The sequence below is a fragment of the Hyla sarda genome, unplaced genomic scaffold, assembly GCF_029499605.1.
Source record: "Hyla sarda isolate aHylSar1 unplaced genomic scaffold, aHylSar1.hap1 scaffold_1039, whole genome shotgun sequence".
NCBI classification, from domain to species: domain Eukaryota; kingdom Metazoa; phylum Chordata; class Amphibia; order Anura; family Hylidae; genus Hyla; species Hyla sarda.
In genome coordinates this window covers 2,735-27,500 of record NW_026607658.1, presented here as the reverse complement: position 1 = coordinate 27,500, position 24,766 = coordinate 2,735, and the positions used below count along the sequence as shown (strand labels likewise).

The 24,766-nt window shown below is 47.1% G+C and overlaps 2 long non-coding RNA genes across 3 annotated transcripts in view; both read right to left on the bottom strand.

The window, feature by feature from the left end:
* The window catches only part of LOC130299151 (uncharacterized), an 11,966-nt gene extending 9,704 nt beyond the window's left edge, over positions 1-2,262 (bottom strand). For both annotated transcript variants that reach the window (XR_008850336.1, XR_008850337.1), the window contains exon 1: positions 1,721-2,262. This is a non-coding gene — a long non-coding RNA (uncharacterized LOC130299151). The remainder of the gene's footprint in view (positions 1-1,720) is intronic.
* Positions 2,263-22,347: 20,085 nt separating this feature from the next.
* Positions 22,348-23,106, bottom strand: LOC130299153 (uncharacterized). Its single transcript, XR_008850342.1, has 3 exons — positions 22,988-23,106; positions 22,722-22,886; positions 22,348-22,618 (listed from the first exon to the last, which is right to left on the bottom strand). It is a non-coding gene; the product is annotated as an uncharacterized LOC130299153 (long non-coding RNA).
* Positions 23,107-24,766: the final 1,660 nt, after the last annotated feature.

Below are 24,766 nucleotides of genomic sequence, written 5' to 3'. Positions count from 1 at the left end.
TGTCTACATCCTCTCTCTCCCCCTGCTGTGTCTTCTGAGCTCCGTCCATCCTCCGGGAGGGGAGATAAGGGGGCTCTGCAGTCAGCTGGAGGCCGCCGCCCCCTCCATACACTCTGAGCGCCGGTGTGAGGTGTAGACTTCCATCGGCTCCTGCGCCTCACACCGACATTAAAGAAAAATAAGGGGGGGAAGTCTGTCTGTCCCTGCCCGATACAGGGCTAAATCTATAAACAATTCACCTGCCCGGCACCCAAAACTACTTGTCCCGGGCGTCGGGCTATAGGATTTCCACATCCCTGACACACATACATACACACATATACACATACATACACACATATATACATACATACACATACATACATATACACATAGATTCACTTGCTCACATATATACATACACACACACACTGACATACAATCACTCACATATATACACACACACTGACATACAATCACTCACATATATACACACACACTGACATACAATCACCCACATATATACATATACACACACTGACATACAATCACTCACATATATACATATACTCACACTGACATGCAATCACTCACATATATACACACACACTGACATACAATCACTCACATATATACATATACACACACTGACATACAATCACTCACATATATACATATACACACACTGACATACAATCACTCACATATATACATATACACACACTGACATACAATCACTCACATATATACATATACACACACTGACATACAATCACTCACATATATACATACACACACACACACAATCACTCACATATATACACACACACACACTGACATACAATCACTCACATATATACACACACACACACACTGACATACAATCACTCACATATATACATATACACACTGACATACAATCACTCACATATATACATACACACACTGACATACAATCACTCACATATATACACACACACACACTGACATACAATCACTCCCATATATACATATACACACACTGACATACAATCACTCACATATATACATATACACACACTGACATACAATCACTCACATATATACACACACACACACTGACATACAATCACTCCCATATATACACACACACACACACTGACATACAATCACTCACATATATACATATACACACACTGACATACAATCACTCACATATATACATATACACACACTGACATACAATCACCCACATATATACATAAACACACACTGACATGCAATCACTCACATATATACATACACACAATGACATACAATCACTCACATATATACACACACACACACACACACTGACATACAATCACTCACATATATACACACACACACACACTGACATACAATCACTCACATATATACACACACACACACTGACATACAATCACTCACATATATACACACACACACACTGACATACAATCACTCACATATATACACACACACACTGACATACAATCACTCACATATATACATATACACACACTGACATACAATCACTCACATATATTTACAGTTACTTACAGTAAGGCCCCATCCATCCCTCTCTGCACATACATAGAGATAGACACACACACATATATGTGTGTATATATATATATATATATATATATACACACACACTGACATACAATCACTCACATATATATATATATATACACACACACTGACATACAATCACTCACATATATTTACAGTTACTTACAGTAAGGGCTGCTTAGACTGGTTTGTGGCCGGACATGTTGTGGGCGGGGCCTCCATTTGCCTCCCTCTGCCTCCTCTGCTCCTGTCTCCTCCGTGTGGAGAGAAGCAAAGAAATGGCAGATAATGACAGGGTGAGTGGCGCCCCCTTGCTGCAGGGAGGGCACAGCACCCTCCATTAAACCACATACAAATCTCCAGCAATGGATCCTTTTTACTTCACTTGTCAGCCTGAGTCTGCACCTCCTTTTGTGAGGGCACTAGAGGGGCAGGTGAGGAAAAGGGCAGGGGCTCCAGCCCCCTTTCACTCCTATGTGTGCACGTCCCTGCTGCAGACCCTCATTAAATATTCCCTTTTCTCTGACCCCCCTCCTCCTAACAGTGGCGCATATCCTGTTTCCATAATCCCCTGGACCCTGAGCATACCCTTACTTACAGTATGCAGGCCGCAGGGACGGGTCCTCCAGGCGCCGGCGCGATGATGTGACGTCATCACGCCGGCCTTTAGTGGATCTCGTCCCCGCAGCTCACACGCTGTGTACTCACAGCGTGTGTGTAAGGTAAGTGCAGTGTTTCCCAACCTTTTTCGGGTCGTGGCACACCTCGTAAAAAAATTTTTTCGCGGGGCACCGCTACCGAGGTTGACGAGCAAAAAAAAAAGAGGGAAAAAACGCACTGCACTATATCTATTTATCTGTCTCACTGTCACTCAGTACTTACTGCACTTGTCTCCTTGGAGGACCGGACTATAGTAAAAAAAAAAAAATATATATATATATATATATATATATATGTATATATATATATACATATGAACAAATTCCTATGCACACTGCATATATCTTATCTTGCATATATCTTATTTTCCCCCACATTAGGCTGGCAGTATAGTCCCCACACATTAGGTTGGCAGTATAGTCCCCCCACATTAGGTTGGCAGTATAGTCCCCCCCACATTAGGTTGGCAGTATAGTCCCCCCCACATTAGGTTGGCAGTATAGTCTCCCTACATTAGTTTGGCAGTATAGTCCCCCCACATTAGGTTGGCAGCATAGTCCCCTCACATTAGGCCCCGCATAGTCCCCCCACATTAGGCCCCCGCATAGTCCCCCCACATTAGGCCCCCGCATAGTCCCCCCACATTAGGCCCCGCATAGTCCCCCCACATTAGGCCCCGCATAGTCCCCCCACTTTAGGCCCCGCATAGTCCCCCCACATTAGGCCCCGCATAGTCCCCCCACATTAGGCCCCGCATAGTCCCCCCACATTAGGGCCCGCATAGTCCCCCCACATTAGGCCCCGCATAGTCCCCCCACATTAGGCCCCGCATAGTCCCCCCACATTAGACCCCGCATAGTCCCCCCCACATTAGGCCCCGTATAGTCCCCCCACATTAGGCCCCGCATAGTCCCCCCACATTAGGCCCCGCATAGTCCCCCCACATTAGGCCCCGTATAGTCCCCCCACATTAGGCCCCGTATAGTCCCCCCACATTAGGCCCCGTATAGTCCCCCCCACATTAGGCCCAGTATAGTCCCCCCCACATTAGGCCCAGTATAGCCCCCCCCACATTAGGCCCAGTATAGTCCCCCCAACATTAGGCCCAGTATAGTCCCCCACATTAGGCCCAGTATAGTCCCCCCACATTAGGCCCAGTATAGTCCCCCCCACATTAGGCCCAGTATAGTCCCCCCCACATTAGGCCCAGTATAGTCCCCCCCCACATTAGGCCCAGTATAGTCCCCCCCCACATTAGGCCCAGAATAGTCCCCCCCACATTAGGCCCAGTATAGTCCCCCCACATTAGGCCCAGTATAGTCCCCCCACATTAGGCCCAGTATAGTCCCCCGCACATTAGGCCCAGTATAGTCCCCCCCACATTAGGCCCAGTATAGTCCCCCCCCACATTAGGCCCAGTATAGTCCCCCACATTAGGCCCAGTATAGTCCCCCCACATTAGACCCCACATAGTCCCCCCACATTAGGCCCCGTATAGTCCCCCCACATTAGGCCCCGTATAGTCCCCCCACATTAGGCCCCGCATAGTCCCCCCACATTAGACCCCGCATAGTCCCCCCACATTAGACCCCGTATAGTCCCCCCACATTAGGGCCCCGCATAGTCCCCCCACATTAGGCCCAGTATAGTCCCCCCACATTAGGCCCAGTATAGTCCCCCCACATTAGGCCCAGTATAGTCCCCCCCACATTAGGCCCAGTATAGTCCCCCCCCCACATTAGGCCCAGTATAGTCCCCCCCACATTAGGCCCAGTATAGTCCCCCCACATTAGGCCCAGTATAGTCCCCCCACATTAGGCCCAGTATAGCCCCCCCACATTAGGCCCAGTATAGTCCCCCCCACATTAGGCCCAGTATAGTCCCCCCCACATTAGGCCCAGTATAGTCCCCCCCACATTAGGCCCAGAATAGTCCCCCCCCCACATTAGGCCCAGTATAGTCCCCCCACATTAGGCCCAGTATAGTCCCCCCACATTAGGCCCAGTATAGTCCCCCCACATTAGGCCCAGTATAGTCCCCCCACATTAGGCCCAGTATAGTCCCCCCACATTAGGCCCAGTATAGTCCCCCCACATTAGGCCCAGTATAGTCCCCCCCACATTAGGCCCAGTATAGTCCCCCCACATTAGGCCCAGTATAGTCCCCCCACATTAGGCCCAGTATAGCCCCCCACATTAGGCCCAGTATAGTCCCCCCCCACATTAGGCCCAGTATAGTCCCCCCCACATTAGGCCCAGTATAGTCCCCCCCACATTAGGCCCAGAATAGTCCCCCCCCCACATTAGGCCCAGTATAGTCCCCCCACATTAGGCCCAGTATAGTCCCCCCACATTAGGCCCAGTATAGTCCCCCCACATTAGGCCCAGTATAGTCCCCCCACATTAGGCCCAGTATAGTCCCCCCACATTAGGCCCAGTATAGTCCCCCCACATTAGGCCCAGTATAGTCCCCCCACATTAGGCCCAGTATAGTCCCCCCCACATTAGGCCCAGTATAGTCCCCCCACATTAGGCCCAGTATAGTCCCCCCACATTAGGCCCAGTATAGTCCCCCCACATTAGGTGCAGTTCCCCCACAAACATACAGCCTTCAGCCATACAGTGTATTACTGAAGGCTGTATGCCTGTGTACTGCCCCACTTCGGTGTTCCGAGCACCACTCCTCTGGTCCGGCTATACAAGTAGGTCCCGGGACCGGAGGAGCGGTGCTCGGAACACCAAAGGTGACGCGCCGCTGGAAACACTTACCAAGTTGACAGCGCGCGTCCTCCTCGCTGCTCCGGTCCTCTGCGATTGTTGCTATGGGCGCACGCATGGGACGTCAGTGACATCCCTGCGTGCGCTACCTCCCGGCGGTCCCCGCGTTTTTAAAGTAAACTCGGGGCCGCAGGGACTTAGAGGCATCCCTGTGTCCCAAAAGCATCTTTCGGGACACAGAGGTGTCCCGCGGCAAAAACACCCGGCGGGTGTTTTTCCCACGGCACATCTTACACTATGTCACGGCACACTAGTGTGCCGTGGCACAGTGGTTGAAAAACACTGGGTTAGTGAATGGTGGAGCCGGAGCTTACAGCTTCGGCTCCACCATGCTAGGGAGCGGGGGGGCAGCAAACTCGGGGGGGGTGGGGGAGGGCAATTGCCCCGTTGCACCCCCCCCTGGATCCGCCACTGGCTGGGAGTTGTAGCTTTGCAATAGCTGGACAGATGTCTGTCGAAAGGGGGGAAAAGCACCAGAAATAAAGCAATGTGGGCTTTGAAAAACACCATTTATATGTTGTTTTTAATCACAGCCTAAGCCTAGGAACAAACACAATTCTTGTTTGATGTTTTTTTCTTTTTTTGCAAAAAAACAAACAAACATCAAAATCTTCCCCCTCATGTCTTTTCTCAGCTATCTTTGTGTTATTTTTGCTAAAAGCACTGGGGGGGGGGGGGGGGGGGGGGGGGTGTCTTACAGATTTATCAAAACCAGGGAAGAGGGAAAGTGGACCAGTTGCCCATAGCAACCAATCAGGTAGTTTCTTTCAGTTTTTAAAAAGGCCTCTGAAAAGTGAAAGAAGCAATCTGATTGGTTGCTATGGGCAACTGGTCCACTTGACCTCTGCACAGGTTTTCATACATCTGTCCCAATGTGTATTATTATTATCATCATCATCATCATCATCATCATCATTATTATTATTATTATTATAGGAAGTGTTTTTTCTTTGGTGTTTTTTTTCCCTCTGGCTTTTCTAATTACAAGTCATGTGATTCTTTCATCATTTGACTGAAGGATTTCTATAAAAAAAAAATTGTGAGAAAATACCCCCCCCCAAAAAAAAAAAAAAACATGCTCTCGGCATCCCACAGATTTGATAGCCTAAAAACACCATAAAAGGATGAAGAAACCCCCATTAGTGTCTGGTGTTTCATATTACCCTATTGATTCCAACCTAACATGTGCCCGCAGCGAGCATGGTGTTTTTTATGACAAACACGCCAAGTGTAATCCCAGCTGAAATGAATGTTTTCACAATAGGTGTGAACAGACTGCAGGATGTGCTAGATATATTTGCATAGTTGCGGCATACAGCACGTGCAGCATTTATGTGGCGGCTTTCCGCTGGCATATATGGCTTTCTGTGCTGGTGAATGCAGCGGGCACTTACTGGCGTTTTTTTCCTAGCTGCACAGTTTTGCACCACAACCACTCCGGTTGGGACCAGGCTGACCGATCTAATGACCAAGATGCCGCAGTGAACGGCTTTCTTTCTGTGAAAGTTCTGGCGAACTACAATGCTCAGAAGAGGAGGAGCGCCATTGAGCTTTTGGAAAGAGAATTAGTTTGGAATGGTCAGGGCCATGTGCGTTTACAAAGCCCCCGTGGTGCCAGAACAGTGGACCCCCACATGTGACCCCATTTTGGAAACTACACCCCTCACAGAATTTAATAAGGGGTGCAGTGAGTATTTACACCCCACAGCTCATTGGAACAGTGGGCTGTGCAAATGAAAAATTTAATTTTTCATTTTTACGGACCACTGTTCCAAAAATCTTTCAGACACCTGTGGGGGTAAATTCTCAATGTACCCCTTATTACATTACGTGAGGGGTGTAGTTCCAAAATGGGGTCACATGTGTCGGGGGTCCATTGTTCTGGCACTATGGGGGCTTTGTAAACACATGTGGCCTTCAATTCCAGACAAATTTTCTTTACAAAATCCCAATGGCGCTCCTTCTCTTCTGAGCATTGTAGTTCACCCGCAGAGCACTTTAAATTCACATATGGGGTATGTTCTTACTCAGAAGAGATGGGGTTACACATTTTGGGGGGCTTTTTTCCTATTTTCCCTTGTGAAAATGAAAATTTTAGGGTAACACCAGCATTTAAGTGAAAAAATATATTTTTTTTCATTTTCCCATCCAACTTTAAAGAAAATTTGTCAAACACCTGTGGGGTGTTCAGGCTCATTATACCCCTTGTCACGTTCGGTGAGGGGTGTAGTTTCCAAAATAGGGTCACATGTGGGTATTTATTTTTTTGCGTTTGTCAGAACCGCTGTACAATCAGCCACCCCTGTGCAAATCACCAATTTAGGCCTCAAATGTACATGGTGCGCTCTCATTCCTGAGCCTTGTTGTGAGCCCGCAGAGCATTTTTTTGCTCACATCTGGGGTATTTCCGTACTCAGGAGAAATTGCGTTACAAATTTTGGGGGTCTTTTTTTCCTTTTACCGCTTGTGGAAATAAAAAGTATGGGGCAACACCAGCATGTTAGTGTAAATTTTTTTAAAATTTTTTTACACTAACAGGCTGGTGTAGCCCCCAACTTTTCCTTTTCACAAGCGGTAAAAGGAAAGAAAGACCCGCAAAATTTGTAGTGCAATTTCTCCCGAGTACGGAGATACCCCATATGTGGCCCTAAACTGTTTCCTTGAAATACGACAGGGCTCCGAAGTGAGAGAGCGCCATGTGCATTTGAGGACTAAATTAGGGATTGCACAGGGGTGGACATAGGGGTATTCTACGCCAGTGATTCCCAAACAGGGTGCCTCCAGCTGTTGCTAAACTCTCAGCATGCCTGGACAGTTAGTGGCTGTCCAGAAATGCTGGGAGTTGTTGTTTTGCAACAGCTGGAGGCTCCGTTTTGGAAACCCTGCCGTACAAGACGTTTTTAATTTTTTATTGGGGGGGGGGGGGGGGGGGACAGTGTAAGGGGGTGTACATGTAGTGTTTTACCCTTTATTATGTGTTAGTGTAGTGTAGTGTTTTTAGGGTACATTCACACTGGCGTGCTACGGTGAATTTCCCGCTAGGAGTTTGCGCTGCGGCAAAAAATTTGCCGCAGCCCAAACTTGAAGCAGGAAATTTACTGTAAACCTGTCTTTGTGCATGTACCCTGTGCATTCACATGGGGGGTCAAACCTCCAGCTGTTTCAAAACTACAACTCCCAGCATGTACTGACAGACCGTGCATGCTGGTAGTTGTACTTTTGCAACAGCTGGAGGCACACTGGTTGGAAAACCTTCAGTTAGGTTCTGTTACCTAACTCAGTATTTTCCAACCAGTGCGCCTCCAAATTTGCCAGATTTGTAAATTATTTCTATTTAAAAATCTTAATCCTTCCAATAGTTATCAGCTGCTGTATTCTACAGAGGAAGTTATTTTCTTTTTGGATTTCTTTCCAGTCTGACCACAGTGCTCTCTGCTGACACTCTTTTTATTAGAAAAATACAAAACTTATCAAATACAAAACACAAAGCAAGCTTAACCAGCTATAACATAAATAAGAAATACTCTAGAACCAAAAACAAAGCCTCATAAACAAAACCCTGCCTAACCGGCCAGCCCAGCTTTACTAAGATACTAAAATACTAAGATATTAACCCCTTCCCGCAGAATGTCATATATAAACGCCGGGTTGTGCAGTGCGTTCACGCATCCCGACGTTTATAAATGACATTCAGTTAACCCGGACCAGCGGTGGGACCGAGGAGCAACGCGGGACCGGCCACGTTGACGAGCAGCGACGGGACCGGCAGGTAAGTACATGGTCCTCAGAAGCAGCAGTGAATATCTTCACTGCTGCTTCTAGGAGTCTGAAAACTACTGAAATTGTATAATGGTCTCCAATCTGTGCTCTTGCAGCTGTTGCAAAACTACAACTCCCAGCATGAACTGACTGTCCAGGAATGCTGGGAGTTTTAGTTCAGCAACATCTGGCCCTTCAGATGTTGCCGAACTACAACTCCCAGCATGCCCTTCAGCTGTCTGGGCATGCTGGGAGTTGTAGTTTTGCAACAACTGGAGACAGACTGGTTGGGAAACATTGTTTCTAACTCAGTGTTTCCTAACCTGTGTGCCTCCAGCTGTTGCAAAACTATAACTCCCAGCATGCACTAGCAGACCATGCATGCTGGGAGTTGTAGTTTTGCAACATCTGGAGGGCCCCAGTTTGGAGACCATTGTATAATGGTCTCCAATCTGTGCTCTTCCAGCTGTTGCAAAACTACAACTCCCAGTATGCACTGACTGTCCAGGAATGCTGGGAGTTTTAGTTCAGCAACATCTGGCCCTTCAGATGTTGCCGATCTACAACTCCCAGCATTCCCTTCAGCTGTCTGGGCATGCTGGGAGTTGTAGTTTTGCAACAACTGGAGACACACTGGTTGGGAAACATTGTCTGTTTCTAACTCAGTGTTTCCTAACCTGTGTGCCATATACACATACCCCTACACAGCCCCCCTCCCCCAATAAGAACATCCAAAGCAGAGCCTCCAGCTGTTGAAAAACAACAACTCCCAGTATTGCCGGACAGCCCTTGACTGTCCACGCATGCTGGGAGTTTTGCAACAGCTGGAGGCACCCTGTTTGGGAATCACTGGCGTAGAATACCCCTATGTCCACCCCTATGCAAATCCCTAATTTAGGCCTCAAATGCACATGGCGCTCTCACTTTGGAGCCCTGTCGTATTTCAAGGCAACAGTTTAGGGTCACATATGGGGTATCGCCGTACTCGGGAGAAATTGCGTTACAAGGTTTGGGGGGTATTTTCTTCTTTAACCCTTCATGAAAAGGAAATGTTGGGGTCTACACCAGAATGTTAGTGTAACATTTTTTAATTTTTTACACTAACATGCTGATGTTGCCCTATACTTTACATTTTCACAAGAGGTAAAAGGTAAAAAAAGCCCCCCAAAATTTGTAACGCAATTTCTCCTGACTACGGAGATACTCCATATGTGGGCGCAAAGTGCTCTGGGGGCGCACAACAAGGCCCAGAAGGGAGAGCGCACCATGTACATTTGAGGTGATTTGCACAGGGGTGGCTGATTGTTACAGCGGTTTTGACAAACGCAAAAAAAAAAACCCACATGTGACCCCATTTCGGAAATGACACCCCTCAGGGAATGTAGTGAGGGGTGCAGTGAGAATTTACCCCCCACAGGTGTCTGACGGATCTTTGGAACAGTGGTCCGTGAAAATGAAAACTTGTACAGCCCACTGTTCCAAAGATCTGTCAGACACCAGTGGGGGGCAAATGCTCACTGTACCCCTTTTTACGTTCCTCAAGGGGTCTAGTTTCCAAAATGGTATGCAATGTGGTTTTTTTTGCTGTCCTGGCACCATAGGGGCTTCCTAAATGCGACATGCTCCCCGAGCAAAATTTGCTCTCAAAAAGCCAAATATGACTCCTTCTCTTCTGAGCATTGTAGTTCGCCCATAGTGCACTTCAGGTCAACTTATGGGGTACCTAAATACTCAGAAGAGAAGGGGTTACAAATTTTGGGGGGTATTTTCACATATTAACCCTTGCAAAAATGTGAAATTTGGGGGGAAACACACATTTTAGTGGAAAATTTTTTTTTTTTTTTTACATTTGCAAAAGTCGTGAAACACCTGTGGGGTATTAAGGCTCACTTTATTCCTTATTACGTTCCTCAAGGGGTCTAGTTTCCAAAATGGTATGCCATGTGTTTTTTTTTTTTTTTGCTGTTCTGGCACCATAGGGGCTTCCTAAATGCGACAAAATTTGCTCTCAAAAAGCCAAATATGACTCCTTCTCTTCTGAGCATTGTAGTTCGCCCGTAGTGTACTTCAGGTCAACTTATGGGTTACCTCCATACTCAGAAGAGAAGGGGTTACAAATATTGGGGGGTATTTCCTGCTATTAACCCTTGGAAAAATGTGAAATTTGGGGGGAAATACAATTTTAGTGGAAATTTTTTTTTTTTTTTTTTACATATGCAAAAGTCGTGAAACACCTGTGGGGTATTAAGGCTCACTTTATTCCTTGTTATGTTCCTCAAGGGGTCTAGTTTCCAAAAGGGTATGCCATGTGAGGTTTTTTTGCTGTTCTGGCACCATAGGGGCTTCCTAAATGCGACATGCCCCCCGAGCAAAATTTGCTCTCAAAAAGCCAAATATGACTCCTTCTCTTCTGAGCATTGTAGTTCGCCCGTAGTGCACTTCAGGTCAACTTATGGGGTACCTCCATACTCAGAGGAGAAGGGGTTACAAATATTGGGGGGGATTTCCTGCTATTAACCCTTGGGAAAATGTGAAATTTGGGGGGAAACACACATTTTAGTGAAAAAATATATATTTTTTTTACATATGCAAAAGTCGTGAAACACCTGTGGGGTATTAAGGCTCACTTTATTCCTTATTACGTTCCTCAAGGGGTCTAGTTTCCAAAATGGTATGCCATGTGTTTTTTTTTTTTGCTGTTCTAGCACCATAGGGGCTTCCTAAATGCGACATGCCCCCCGAGCAAAATTTGCTCTCAAAAAGCCAAATATGACTCCTTCTCTTCTGAGCATTGTAGTTCGCCCGTAGTGTACTTCAGGTCAACTTATGGGTTACCTCCATACTCAGAAGAGAAGGGGTTACAAATATTGGGGGGTATTTCCTGCTATTAACCCTTGGAAAAATGTGAAATTTGGGGGGAAATACACATTTTAGTGAAAAAAAATAATTATTTTTTTACATATGCAAAAGTCGTGAAACACCTGTGGGGTATTAAGGCTCACTTTATTCCTTGTTATGTTCCTCAAGGGGTCTAGTTTCCAAAATGGTATGCCATGTGAGTTTTTTTTTGCTGTTCTGGCACCATAGGGGCTTCCTAAATGCAACATGCCCCCCAAAAACCATTTCAGAAAAACATACTCTCCAAAATCCCCTTGTCGCTCTTTCCCTTCTGAGCCCTCTACTGCGCCCGCCGAACACTTTACATACACATATGATGTATGTGCTTACTCAAGAGAAATTGGGCTACAAATATAAGTATACATTTTCTCCTTTTACCCCTTGTAAAAATTCAAAAATTGGGTCTACAAGAACATGCGAGTGTAAAAAATGAAGATTGGGAATTTTCTCCTTCACTTTGCTTCTATTCCTGTGAAACACCTAAAGGGTTAAAATGATGACTGAATGTCATTTTGAATACTTTGGGGGGTGCAGTTTTTATAATGGGGTCTTTTGTGGGGTATTTCTAATATGAAGACCCTTCAAATCCACTTCAAACCTGAACTGGTCCCTGAAAAATAGTGAGTTTGAAAATTTTGGGAAAAATTGGAAAATTGCTGTTGAACTTTGAAGCCCTCTGGTGTCTTCCAAAAGTAAAAACTCGTCACTTCTATGATGCAAACATAAAGTAGACATATTGTATATGTGAATAAAATATTTTTTTATTTGTAATATACATTTTCCTTACAAGCAGAGAGCTTCAAAGTTAGAAAAATGCAAAATATTCAAATTTTTAATCAAATTTTAGGATTTTTCACAAGGAAAGGATGCAAGTTACCACAAAAATTTACCACCATGTTAAAGTAGAATATGTCACGAAAACACAATCTCGGAATCAGAATGATAACTAAAAGCATTCCAGAGTTATTAATGTTTAAAGTGACAGTGGTCAGATGTTCAAAAAACGCTCTGGTCCTTAAGGCCAAAATGGGCTTGGTCCTGAAGGGGTTAAAATATGCCCAAAATATCTAATCAAACACTCACACGCTTACCGAAAATGAACATAAGAAAAATAAATAAATAAATAAAATAGCACAACTTGGCTTGTCAAAATATAAACATAAAAGTTATCATTACCCGACTATAACTCAAAACCATCCATACTTGGGAACACGCAACAAGAAAACTAAACAGAAAAGTAGCAAGCACACCTAAAAAAAAGAAAAATGAATAAATAAATAAAATAAAAAATAATTATTGTATGTTTTTTTACATTTTATTTTTTTTATATATTTTTTAATTTATTTTTTACATTTTTTATATTTTTTTAATCTATATATATTTTTTTTTTCTCATATATTAAAATAATAAATAAATAAATAAATTTGAAAAAAAATTACAAAAAAAATGTATATTGTAATAATAATAATAATAATAATAATAATAATAATAATCAAAATAATCATATCACACATACATTCACTTACAAAACGTCCAAAGTAACTGGATCCTCTATCCGGGACTAATGAAAATACCAAAGAAAACATAAAACAGACCAAATAACTGAAATAAACAAAATAAACCACATATCAACACAACAACTGGTCCGGCTACCATAACGCTATAACATGAAACAATATGAAACAATATAGATATAACACAATATAGGTACAAAATTACTAAATTTACTATATAAATTAAATATAAAATAAACAAAATATATGCACTACAGAAAACACCTACAAAATCAATAGAAAACCCTAGGAAAAACCCTACACTAAAACTGTACCCTCACCCACACCCCGGTCATCAGAGTTCCTACACTTCAAATTGTCCCTCACATATAGCTTCCCCTGAAAGCAGCGCCAGGCCAAGTCCCAAAACTTCTGGGGGATCCTTTTCATGTTTAAAAGGTACAACCCCACCCTCAGATCCCGACCTGGGCAGTCCCTGAGCGCCAGAGGCTTCTGGAAGTGGGTCAACAGAACCCGTTTGTCAAGGAACTGCCTTCACTGGGTCCTGCTCTCCCACACTCCCAGACCCCACCGACGTATCGCCTTCAGAGTCGGGGTAGCGTAAGCCGGAAGATATCCATGGGGCGTACGGAGGTCCTTCACTTGCCCTCCTGTCTCCCATTCCTGGAAGAAAGGCCGAAACCATTCCCTGCAGTAGAGTACCCACGGAGAAGCCCTCTCTGACCAGAGGTTTGAGATGTTAGCTTTCAAGAAGGTGTTGGTTAAGAACACCACAGGGTTTACCATAGATAAACCCCCTAGTCTCCTCGTGCGGTACGTAACCTCCCTCTTGACTAGGTTCATCCTGTTTCCCCATAACAGTTGGAAAAACAGGCTGTAGATTCTAATGTAGTAAGCTTCTGGCAAGATACATACGCTGCAGATAGATAAACAAGGGGAGCAGGTACGATTTGATCAGGTGTACCCTTTCCCTGAGGGTCATAGACCAACCCTTCCATTGGTCCACCTTCTGAGCGGCATCCTGGAGCTTACCATCCCAGTTTTTGGTTGGATAATCATCCTGGCCGAATATGATGCCCAAAACTTTTGCTGACTCTTGGGGCCCGGGAAGAGTGTCCGGGAGATCAAACTTGGGATCTCCCCCTCCCAGCCAGAGACTCTCACACTTATCCCGGTTGATCTTAGACCCAGATGCCTCCGAGTAGCGGTCCACTTCCGACATCACCACATCGACCTCCTCTCGCGAGGAGACAAAAATAGTGACATCGTCAGCGTACGCCACCACTCTCTGGGCGACATCCAGCTCCGCCAGACTCATCCTGACTCCCGCCAACGGCCCACAATCTACCCTCCGGACGAAGGGATCGATCGCAAACACGTATAAAAGCAGGCTCAAAGGACAACCCTGACGGACTCCGGACCCCACCTCAAAACAGCGGCCAGACCAACCGTTCACCAGTGGGAAACTCTCTGCCCCTGCATACAAGATCTTAAGCCAATTAACAAAAGTACTCGGTAAGCCATATCTCAGGAGGACGGACCAGAGGTACTCGTGGTTCACCCGATCAAACGCTTTGGCCTGATCCAGGGACAGCAAGTACCCCTTCCAGAAACCCGCTCTACTCCGCTCCACTGCCTCCCTGACACTAAGGACCGCACTTAAGGTGCTTCGGCCTGGAACAGAGCAGTGCTGAGCCCCCGAAAGGAGCCGGGGTGCAAACTTCACCAGCCGATTAAACAGTATCTTAGCCGGAAGCTTCCTGTCCGTATTGAGAAAAGCTATGGGCCTCCAATTCTCAATACGGCTGGGATCTTTACCCTTTGACAGAAGAATCAGGGCTGACCTCCTCATTGAATTCGGCAGAGTGCCCGAGGAGAGACACTCATTGAATACCTCAGTCAAGAGGGGAGCTAAAGACTCCTTAAAGGTCCTGTACCACTCGGATGTTAAGCCATCCGGACCTGGCGACTTCTTAGGGGCGAGCCCCTCGATCGCTAGTCTCACTTCCTCTTCCCTGATTTCTTCTGCCAAAACATCAAGAGAGGGGTCTACCCCTGGCTCAGGAATGGTTTCAGCCAGGAAAGCCGACATCTTGTCTTGATCTAGATCCTTCCTTCCCAAGAGGTGCGAGTAGAAGGATCTGACGACCTCCAAGATCCCTGATCTGGACCGATTCAGAGATCCTGTACTATCAATCAGTCCTGAAATGACTTTACTACTCACTGACATCTTACAGTTTGTGTAAGGGTCGGGCGAGCGGTACTTCCCGAAATCCCTCTCAAAAACCAAAGATGCGTGCCTATCGTACTGACACCCCATCAGCAAGGATTTCACTCTGGAGATATCCTCACGGCTACCTCCAGTCGAGACAAGAAGCTCGAGTTTCCTACTCAGACCCTGATACAGGCGATACCTGTTCAGGGACCTGAGGCTCGAGAGCTGGCGGAAGAACCCCTCAACCCGCTTCTTCAATATCTCCCACCACTCTGACTTACTACTACATAGGCCCAGTAAAGGTACCTGACTCTGAAGAAAATCCTCAAAGGACTGTCTTATCTCCGCTTCCTCCAGGAGGGACAAATTCAGCTTCCAATAACCTTTTCCCATCCGGGGGGGTCTCTGAAACATTCAGGGAAAACAAAATCATACAGTGGTCGGAGAACTCCACCTCAACCATGGACACTGCGGAAGCTACGGCTTCCTCCTTTAAATAAAACCTATCTATCCTAGACCTGCGACTACCTTGATGATAGGGGAAACCCGTGTGGCCTGAGGGGCTCCGGATGTGGGCGTCCTCTAGGCGAGCTTCTCTAGCTATGCTAATCAGTGCAACACTATCGCAAGTCAGCGGACCATTGGAGCCTCTCCTATCTTGAGACCTCGTGACATTATTGAAGTCCCCTCCAAAGATCACTTGCCGACTCGTAAAAAGAAAGGGCTTAATCCTCATAAAGAGATCTTTACGGCCCCGCTTAGTTTGCGGGGCGTAGATGTTAATGAGCCGGAGCTCTTGTCCCTTCATGAAGACATCTAAGATCAGGCACCTCCCCATTTCTAACTCAATAACCCGTCTGCATTCAACAGGAGCAGTAAAAAGGACCGCCACCCCACTATACGGCTCAGCCGCAAGAGACCAGTGGGAGGGACCGCGCCTCCACTCTCTTCTGGCTTTTACCAGGGAGGCTAGATCTGACAACCTAGTCTCTTGTAAAAAGAAAATGTCAGCTTCAACACGGCCGAGAAAATCAAAGGCTGCGAATCTAGCCGTATCTGATTTTATGCTGGCACAGTTAATGGATGCCAACGTGATTGAGTTAGATGGCCTCACCCCTTAAACCTTCTTCCTCTCCTTCCCTCCACCCCCATCTGAATCGGAGGAAGACCCTATGCCTCTTTTTAAACTCAGGGATATATCCATCCTAGGATCTTTACCTCCAGCATCTGGTGTTACCTCAGCCCCTGAGGAAACTGCCCCAGAGGAAGGAGGCTCGGCACCTCCTGGAGGCCGCACTGCCTCCGGACCCTCGAGAAGAGGAGGGGAGATGGTATCCCCAAGGGCCTCATATCGATTTGAAAGGACGATCAGAGGGTCAGAGACTGAGTTGTTCCTTCTATGGTCTGAGGCTACAACTGAAGAGGAGGACGGCGCAGCCTTACTCTTATCCTTCTTCTTCCTCCTCTTCTTCTTTTCCTGGCCACCATTTACTGTCTGCCCCTCCTTCTCCTGCTCATCCACAGTTTTGGATTCAGAGGCATGACTGGAGGAAGGAGCATCTTGACCTTCTTCCCTACGCAGTCTCCCTATCTCCTCATCCAGTTCGGCCCCACCCAAAGCCTCAGAGTTATTCTGACCTCCTTCTGAGCCAGTGTCTGGAGTGGGACCCCGAGCCACCCCTGGCACCTGGGCATTCTCAAGGGCCCTCTCCAACCTGCGCTTCTCCTCTCGCCTCCGCATAGAGGGGGTCTTATGTTTTTCCTTCACTGGCTTTGGTGCCCCCTCTCCTCCACTAGTCCCCTCCCCCGCTGGGGCAACCGTTAGGCTCTCCGCAGCCGGGGCGGTCACAGTGTTAGAGAACAAGCGTGGACACCGGCTGAACGGGTGACCTAGGTCACCACACAAGTTACACCGAATCTGCCCACAGGTGGCCGCCAGAGGTCCCACCCCACAGCAGAGGGCGCATATCTGCTGAGTGCAGTTGGCACTAAAGTGGTTTTGGTCACCACACCTGTGACACAGCCTCGGCTTCCCCTGGTAGAAGATCTGAATCCTGTCGCGTCCCAGAAAGGCGGCCAAAGGGATGTGGGTGACCGTGTTCCCTGAACGCCTGAGACGAACGGAAAACGTCCAGGCCCCAGACCATATATTGTGCTCGTCAAAGATCTTCCGGGGGACGTCCGTCACCTCCCCGTACCTGCCTAGCAAGGTCATATTGTCATAACAAGAAAGTGACTCGTTACGGGTCAAAACGGTCACTTTCTTTACCATACTCTGGCGAGATACCGCTTTTACAGCGAAATCTCGCCATCCGGGCTCGTTTTTCATCAGCTCATAATTAGACCAAAAGAGATCTAGTCCTTCCGGCCTAACAAAGCTGACGTCAAACTCGGAGGAGCCGAAGGGGTGAATCAGGTCAAAGATGTCCCCAGCCCTGAAACCCATCTGGAAAAGAAGCTCCACCACCACCACGCATCTTCGCCTTTCCAGACCCAACGGGCCACATTCCTGCGATCTACCTCCTGCCCGGGTGTCTGGAGGGACCATACGGCCTACCCATTCCTCTCTCGGAACGCTCCCAGACCATGTCTCTCCACCCAAAAAGACAGGTCCATCTCCTTTCCCTCTACCTGGAGCGTCCTTTCTCCTCTCTTTAGTGCCTCCAGGAGGCGCCGTTGCAACTGACCTTCACCAGATACAGGAGGTAAAGATCCTACTGAACCCCCAGCCGCCACACTTGCATAACTCCTGACGACCGGGGGGGGCAGCCGGACCATACACCGTCCTTACATCCCCGCCTAGGCCACCTGTACTGCCACAAAAGCCACTCTTATTCCTACCATCCACACCACTACTACTACTCTCATTCACACCACTACTCCTCCCATCTGCACCACTACCACTCCTCTCATTCACACCACTACCACCCCTCCTCTTCACTCCACTATCACCACTCTTATTCACTTCACTGCCACTCCTCCCAATCACTCCACTACCACTCCTCCCATCTGCACCACTACCACTCCTCTCATTCACTCCACTATCACCACTCTCATTCACACCACTACCACTCCTCCCATCCACAACACTACCACTCCTCCCATCTACACCACTACCACTGCTCCCATCTACACCACTACCACTCCACCCATCTGCACCACTTCCACTCCTCCCATCTGCACCACTACCAATCCTCCCATCTGCACCACTACCACTCCTCCCATTTGCACCACTACCACTGCCACATACACCCCTCTCATCCACAGCACTACCACTCCCATCTTTCAAACACCTTGTATTAACATTGCTTTTATTGACAGTATTTTTGGGATCAGCAGCTGCTTCACCCACTACCTCTGGGCTGGCCTGGACATGCTTTAGCTTGGCCTTTTTGTACATTCTCAAGTCACCGGCGGCTGCCATTGTCGGCGACGCTGACTCCTCCTCCATTCGAGATGTTACCGCCGACATCACCTCCCGAAGCTGAGGCTGCCCCTCCGGGCGCAACTTCACCCCTCCTCGTGCCACTGATGTGCAGGGACTCCCCTCTCTCACAGGGGAGATCCCTGCAGTGTCCGCGCCAAACACTGTGCCCAACCGCACGGGCTCAGCAGCAGGTTCTGACACCTGGACGCTCCCCCCCCTCTCTCAGGGGAGTGCCCCGCAGCACCGACACTACTAGCAGCGCCCAGGGGACCGCCCCCCGAGCAGAAGATCTCACCACACACCTCAGGCGCCTGGACACTCCCCCCCCCTCTCAGGGAAGTGCCCCGCAGGGCTAGTAACATTGCCCACAATACTCGGGGAACCGCTCCCCTTGCAAACTGCCGCATAACTATTGCCCACCATTAGCCCGTCCTGTTCTTCCCTACCAGCAGGACGCGTGACTGTAGCACCTGCGGCCATGTTGGATGCACCACTGTACCCCCCGTGCTGGTCCCGTTCCACAGCAGAAGCGGGATCTGGCAGAGTGGGAGGCCCAGCAGCCTGAATCAACTTTTCAGGTGGCCCAGACTGCTGGATTGGAGAGAAAACAAACTTTATCTGCTCCTCAGCCTTTTTCTTCTTCTTCTTTTTTTTCCTCTTCCTCCCCTCAGGGCCCAGGTCCTGGCCAAAACTGCAATTTTCCAGACGGTTGGGTGACTCCTGCATCACTATGGCCCGCAGAAGCCCCCCACAGACCAGTCCACTGTCACCGCCATCACTACTGTCACTTTCCTCAGAGGTGGCTGGTAAGGCGACTTGGGCAGGGTTGATGTAATCTGCACTCGGGGTGACAGAGGTCTTAGGGGTATACGGGGTATCACACACATCCCCCTCACTCTCATCTCCCTCACTGCCGCCATCTCCCTCACCACCTTCCTCCATCTTCTCCTCCGTGACACACAAGCACTCTTCCTCCCCCTGACTATCCTCTTCCTCCTTCACAGGGGTACGCATGGTTTTATAGCGGTCTTCATTCTTTAATTTTTCTTTAAACATGCCTGCACCCTCTACAATCAGCATTCGGGCTCTCACCACCTCCTGCTCCTCTGCCTTCAGCTGACACACCCTGGCAGCGAACCTTGCCCTCATGGCCTTGGCAGAGTTATCTGTTTGGTAGCGAGCAAACTTCAGGTCTTCCCTTATGATTTTCAGCTTTTTTCCCAGCTACTCATATTCTACTAGATTTGCCTGCATGCGGGAACCGAAAGTAGCTAGCGACTCCCTGGGACCCTTCACCCCCCATTGCTGGGGTTCCATAGTATCAGACACAGTCCCCGAAGACATAACCATAAGCTTCTTACCGGACGCCTTGCGGTTTCCAGCGACGGACGGGGGAGTGGGCTCCACATTACTGCGGAGCCTGCTGGATCTTCTCACCCTGTCCTGGGAATCGGCCGTAGCTCTCTCACTCCCACCCCCCGCCGTCCTAGTTCGAGGGGTGGAAGTCTGGGGCTCCATAGCAGGAGGCTCTCCCAAGGAAGCTGCCACCCTCCTGGGGAAAAGGCTGTAGGAAACACTGCTTCAATCCTCTCTCTCTGGAAAACTCTGGAAGTCAGACACACCCAACAGCTGCTGTGTTCCACAGGAAGTGCTCTCTGCTGACACCTCTGTCCATGTCAGGAACTGTCCAGAGTAGGAGAAGTTTACTATGGAGATTTGCTCCTACTCACATAGAGCACTGTAGTCAGACCGAAAAGAACTATACAACTTCCTCTGTAGCATACGGCAGCTGATAAGTACTGTAAGGATTAAGATTTTTAAGAAGTAATTTACAAATCTGTTTAACTTTCTGGCACCAGTTGATTTAAAAAAACTAAAATAAAATAATGTTTTCCCCCGTAGTACCCCTTTTACGTAACACCTGTAAATTCTGCACTACGAATATCAGCAGCCACTGAAGAGAGGTCATCCAACAACTGAAGTCCCAAAAAAATCTGCCACTAAATCCCTCAAGCAACCGTTCAGCCCCAGTCCAGAACCATCTGACCGGACCACAGGGACCAGTGTGGAGGAGAACAGTGTCCAGGCTGTAAAAGAGAAGAACACTGGAGCAGCCAGATACACTGACTCTAAGGCTGAGCCTCATACTTCTACCGAAGCTGCAGAGTTATAGGGGAACTGTAAAAATGAAAGTACTACAACCCCCAGTGTGGTCCGTCTATGCCCCCCTAAGGGTCAGGGTTGGAGGAGGCACAGGTTGAAAAGACACACTACAATGGGAGTTGTAGTACTGTAGTTGTTAAAGAAAAAAAAGATGTTTTCATCAGGTTGCCCATAGCAACCAATCAGATTGCTTCTTTCATTCTTGAGAAGACCTCTGAAAAATAAAAGAAGTAATCTGATTGGTTGCTAAGAGCAACTGGACAACATTTCCTCTCCACAGGTACATTTCCCCGATTGTCTTCATATTTAGGATGAGAATCTACTGACAAAGTGAGTAGCCAACCATTTCTGGGCATAAAACTCTGTAAGAGACAGCAGTCTGGGGGCGTCTGTGGTGGACATGAAGGAAGGGGGGGGTCCAGGGAAATTGAGATTTGACGTCTGCAGCGAGCGCTTCTCACTGAGCGACGGGTCTCATCCCAGGTATTGCAGGGGGACCCCCCACGATCAGCTACTTATCCCATAAACCATGGATAGGGGATAAGTTAATTTTTGCCATAGTTTTCCTTTAATTGGCCAGAACACACCCAAAATCGGTCCCAGCCAAATATTGCTTTGTGTCCTGTCATTTCTCCCAGCTGTTCTTTTTCTACCTGCTTGTAAGGCATGCCTACACTCTCTAATTCCTTAAAGTGGTACTCCGCCCCTAGATATCTTATCCCCTACCTTAAGGATAGGACAAAAGATGACTGATCACTGGGACCCCCGCAATCTTCATGCAGCACCCGGCGTTCCAAATAATATATTTAGAACTCTGGGTTCTCGTGGTGCGGGTCGTGACCTCACGCCACACCCTTTCCATTTATGTCTATGGGAGGTGGTGTGATGTCACAAGAAGGTGTGGCATGATGTCACGAATCCCACCACAGGAACCAGTGAGCTAAACATAATATTTAGAATTTTGGTTGCTGCATGGAGATTGCTGGGGTCCCAGCAGCAGGATCCCATTGATCAGACATCTTATCCCCTATCCTTTACATAGGGGATAAGATATCTATACCCCTTTAAGGGACAGTTCATGTACCCAAAAGTTGGTCCTTTGCAACCGTATGACCCCTAGCAAGTTCCCTGCATGAGTCCCATTCATCAGAAAAAGGCTTGTGCATGGAACTTGCTGGGTGTTCTACGTTTGCCTCATAAACTGCACCAGCCAGCACCAGTTGCCTCTCTCTGCACCACATTATGCAGATCGTGCAGGAGAGCAGCTTTGGTCATCCATGTTTTGCTAACTCTATTTTCACACACAGAAATAAATAAATGAGTCGAACAAGTCAAAGAACAGTTTAAAAAAAGGGGAACTTTATTTATTATTTATTAAAATGTTTGTGTAGGGGATTTTTTGTAACCTCCCATCACTCACAAAGAGCGTACAGTAACTAATACTCAGGACAGGAAAAACCTCCAGAGGGGAGGAAACCTGTAGGGAATCCATGGCTACTGTATGGCCCTTCCTCTGGGCATACTAAAGGAGGTTACCTCTATAATTTGGGCAAATGTTTCTGTGTATGTGCATGATTCCTAGGCCTGTGCCTTCATCCAACGTCTTGCTGTAGGTCCCGAAATGCTACTCCATCTCCTGGAAATAGTGCATCTAAGATAGGGGACAAAAAAAGATAGATTATTTACATGTTTATCATAGAAATACACATGGAACTGCAATAAAGACCTTTTGGACAAAACAATGTAACACTTACCAGTCACAGTCATGTGCATGACTTTGCATTCCCGTGTCCCTACACAGTGTCCAGCACCGGCCCCTCACTGATGAACAGGACCAGTGTTATTTCTGGGGCTATGCCTTCATCCAACGTCTTGCTGTAGGTCCGGAAATGCTACTCCATGTCCTGGAGATAGTGCATCTAAGATAAGAAAAAAAAAGATAAATTATTTACATGTTTATCATAGAAATACACATGGAACTGCACTAAAGACCTTTTGGACACAACAATGTAACACTTACCAGTCACAGTCATGTGTATGACTTTGCATTCCCGCGTCCCTACACAGTGTCCAGCACCGGCCCCTCACTGATGGAGAATGAACAGGAGCAGTGTTATTTCTGCTCAGTGCTGCTCTTTGGTGGACAATGGTTATGACATCACATGTGTGACACACTGTTACCTCCTGGGAGTTCTATTTCAGTAGTGCTGCTCTCTGATTGGCTGAAAATCAAAAAAGCTTTCTAATATATTCTGTATGACTGTTATCTAAGGTTTTTGACAAATTTTATTAAAATGGCGCCACTCCCTGTGGGTGCGTTATATTTGTTTCTCCTAACCAGACATTCTGTATATGTAATATCATTTGGTGGCCCCAACAGCCTGGGCCCATAGGTTTCTTACATAGATCAATGCTACTCCGGTAGGCTCAATGAGCAGCGCTGGCCGCCGGGACGTCTGACGAGTGACGTCCCTGACGTTGCGGTCTGGAGCGAAGGATGTCACTAGTCATACGTCCCAGCAGCCATTGATTTAAAGTGGTCGTGGCTCCTGCTGCCAGTTCCAGATCAGACACCATGGCCCTAGATTGACATACTGCAAAACCGATCCCTTGTGGCTGCCCACCTGTTGCAAAACTACAACTCTCAGCCTTTGGCTGTCAGGGCATGCTGGGAGTTGTAGCTTTGCAATAGCTGGACAGACGTCTGTCGAAAGGGGGGAAAAAGCACCAGAAATAAAGCAATGTGGGCTTTGAAAAACACCATTTATATGTTGTTTTTAATCACAGCCTAAGCCTAGGAACAAACACAATTCTTGTTTGATGTTTTGTTTTTTTTATGCAAAAAAAAACAAACATCAAAATCTTCCCCCTCATTTCTTTTCTCAGCTATCTTTGTGTTATTTTTGCTAAAAGCACTGGGGCGGGGGGGGGGGGGGGGGGAAGGTGGAGGGGTTGTCTTAGAGATTTATCAAAACCAGGGAAGAGGGAAAGTGGACCAGTTGCCCATAGCAACCAATCAGGTAGTTTCTTTCATTTTTAAAAAGGCCTCTGAAAAGTGAAAGAAGTGATCTGATTGGTTGCTATGGGCAACTGGTCCACTTGACCTCTGCACAGGTTTTCATACATCTGTCCCAATGTGTATTATTATTATCATCATCATCATCATTATTATTATTATGGGAAGTGTTTTTTCTTTAGTGTTTTTTTTCCCTCTGGCCTTTCTCTTTACAAGTCATGTGATTCTTTCATCATTTGACTGAAGGATTTCTAAAAAAAAAAATTGTGAGAAAATACCCCCCCCCCCCAAAAAAAAAAAACATGCTCTCGGCATCCCACAGATTTGATAGCCTAAAAACACCATAAAAGGATGAAGAAACCCCCATTAGTGTCTGGTGTTTCATATTACCCTATTGATTCCAACCTAACATGTGCCCGCAGCGAGCATGGTGTTTTTTGTGACAAACACGCCAAGTGTAATCCCAGCTGAAATGAATGTTTTCACAATAGGTGTGAACAGACTGCAGGATGTGCTAGATATATTTGCATAGTTGCGGCATACAGCACGTGCAGCATTTATGTGGCGGCTTTCCGCTGGCATATATGGCTTTCTGTGCTGGTGAATGCAGCCGGCACTTACTGGCGTTTTTTTCCTAGCTGCACAGTTTTGCACCACAACCACTCCGGTTGGGACCAGGCTGACCGATCTAATGACCAAGATGCCGCAGTGAACGGCTTTCTTTCTGTGAAAGTTCTGGCGAACTACAATGCTCAGAAGAGGAGGAGCGCCATTGAGCTTTTG